Source organism: Malurus melanocephalus, unplaced genomic scaffold (assembly GCF_030028575.1).
Source record: "Malurus melanocephalus ecotype Western Australia unplaced genomic scaffold, MMel_1.1 scaffold_1339, whole genome shotgun sequence".
Lineage (NCBI taxonomy): Eukaryota > Metazoa > Chordata > Aves > Passeriformes > Maluridae > Malurus > Malurus melanocephalus.
The window spans coordinates 5,347-7,329 of record NW_026624571.1 but is presented as its reverse complement, the minus strand read 5'-3'; the positions used below and the strand labels follow the sequence as shown (position 1 = coordinate 7,329).

At 40.3% G+C, this 1,983-nt stretch overlaps 1 long non-coding RNA gene across 1 annotated transcript in view; it reads right to left on the bottom strand.

Annotated features, from left to right (window-relative positions):
- Window positions 1-97: 97 nt before the first annotated feature.
- Window positions 98-1,983, bottom strand: part of LOC130586838 (uncharacterized) — a 7,226-nt gene continuing 5,340 nt past the window's right edge. Inside the window, exons 2-4 of the long non-coding RNA XR_008966725.1 lie at window positions 1,107-1,191; window positions 675-889; window positions 98-158 (exon numbers count right to left, since the gene is read on the bottom strand). This is a non-coding gene — a long non-coding RNA (uncharacterized LOC130586838). The remainder of the gene's footprint in view (window positions 159-674; window positions 890-1,106; window positions 1,192-1,983) is intronic.

Sequence of the window (1,983 nt, the reverse complement as noted above, 5' to 3'; positions counted from 1 at the left end):
AAAATGGAATTTGTTGGGATTTTTGGTCCCAATAATCAGAATATTCCCATTTTTCATAGATAAATTTAGAAAATTCAAATTTCWGGGTCACCTTTGGAATTTCCAACGGGGGAAGGAACAGAAATTTCCAGCAATTCCTGGGGAGGTTCAACACAATCCTGAAAAATCAAAAAAGGACATTTTTTAGCATTTTTTTAGGATCTCTTTGGGGTTTTTTTGGGGCCTGTGGTGATTTTTGTGTTTTGGGGAGTTTCTTGGGGTTTTTTGAGGGTTTTTTGAGGGGGTTTTTGGGTCTTTGGGGTTTTTTCTTGGCATTTTGGGTGGGGATTTTCTGGATTTTGGGGCTTTTTTGGTTTTTCTCAGTTTTTTGGTGGTTTTTTGGGTTTTGGGGGTATTTTCTGGGTTTTTTTGAGTTTTTGGTGGTTTTTTTGGGTTTTGGGGTGGTTTTGTGTTTTTTCATGTTTTTTTGATGGGTTTTTTGGGGTTTTTGGGGGTTTTTTAAGTTTTAGGTCTTTTTGGGGTCTTTTGGGGTTTTTTTTCATTTTTTGTGTGGCTTTTTTTCAATTTTGGGGTTTTTTTGTGTTTTCGGTGCGTTTTTTGTAGGTTTCTTTTGGGGTTTTTTTTTGCTTTTGGGTTTTTTTTTGTGTTTTTCCCCCACCAAACCCCACACTCACCTGCTCCCAGCCCAAATCCAGCACTCCCAAAGCCTCTCCAGGGATTTTTCCCCCCATTCCAGGGGATTTCTCCCCCCGTGGAGGCCCCGGGGAGGCTCCTCTGCGCAGGGGGGTGTTGGGGGGAAGGCTCTGATCGAAGATTTCAGGGCTCAAAACCTCCCCAAAAGTCACTTTTTTCTTCTTTGGGGTTTTGGAAATTGGAATTTCAGTCGGGTCTGTTGGAAAAAAAAAGGGAATAAAAAGGTGAGGGAAGGGGGAAATGGGAGGGGTTTGGGTTTGAACTAAAAAAAACCAAAAAAACAGGATAAAATTGATTTTAGAAGGGTTGTAAGGCAGGATTTTCAGTAAAGTTATTGAATTATAAAAAAATTAAGGAAAAATAATTTAACAGAAAAATCAATTTTTTTTTTTTCTGAAAAAGGGGATCTTGACCTTTCTGAGATATTTCCAAGGTTTTCACACAATTGGAGGCTGCAGCAGCTCCATCTCCTCTGTCAGTGGAATTGGGTGAAAATTCCTGTCAAAAATCAGAAAATTTATTGAAAATTTATTGAAAATTTATTTAAAAATTGTCCACTGAGCAACATTTATTAATCAATTGTTTTGTTGAATCAAACCCACCCCAAAGCTTCCAAAGTGGATTAAATGATCCCAAAGTGGATTAAATGATCCCCAAAGGGCTTTAAATGATCCCAAAAATGCTTTAAATGATCCCAAAGGGCTTTAAATGATCCCAAAGTGCATTCAATGATCCCAAAGTGTGTTCAATGACCCCAAACTGGATTAAATGATCCCAAGAATGCATTCAATGATCCCAAAGTGCATTCAATGATCCCAAAATGCATTAAATGATCCCCAAAGTGCTTTAAATGATCCCAATAATGCTTTAAATGATCCCAAAAATGCTTTAAATGATCCCAAAGGGCATTCAATGATCCCAAAGTGCATTCAATGATCCCAAAGTGTATCAATTGATCCCAAACCATTCCCAATCCGTGCCCATCAATCCCAAAACCATCTCTGAGCTCCCCCCAGCACAGATCCCACCTTTGGATCCACGAGTTCCTTTCCAGGGGTTTTTTTCAGGATGGATCCCAGGTTTGAGCAGTCCAGGTCCCTTCCAGGGGTTTTTCTCAGGATGGATCCCATATTTAGGCTCTCCAGTTCCCTTCCTGGGGTTTTATTCAGGATGGATTCCATGTTTGGGCTCTCCAGTTCCCTCTCCGGGGTTTTTTCCGGGATGGATCCCAGGTCTGGATCCAGGAATTCCCTCTCCGGGGTTTTATTCAGGATGCATCCCATGTTTATG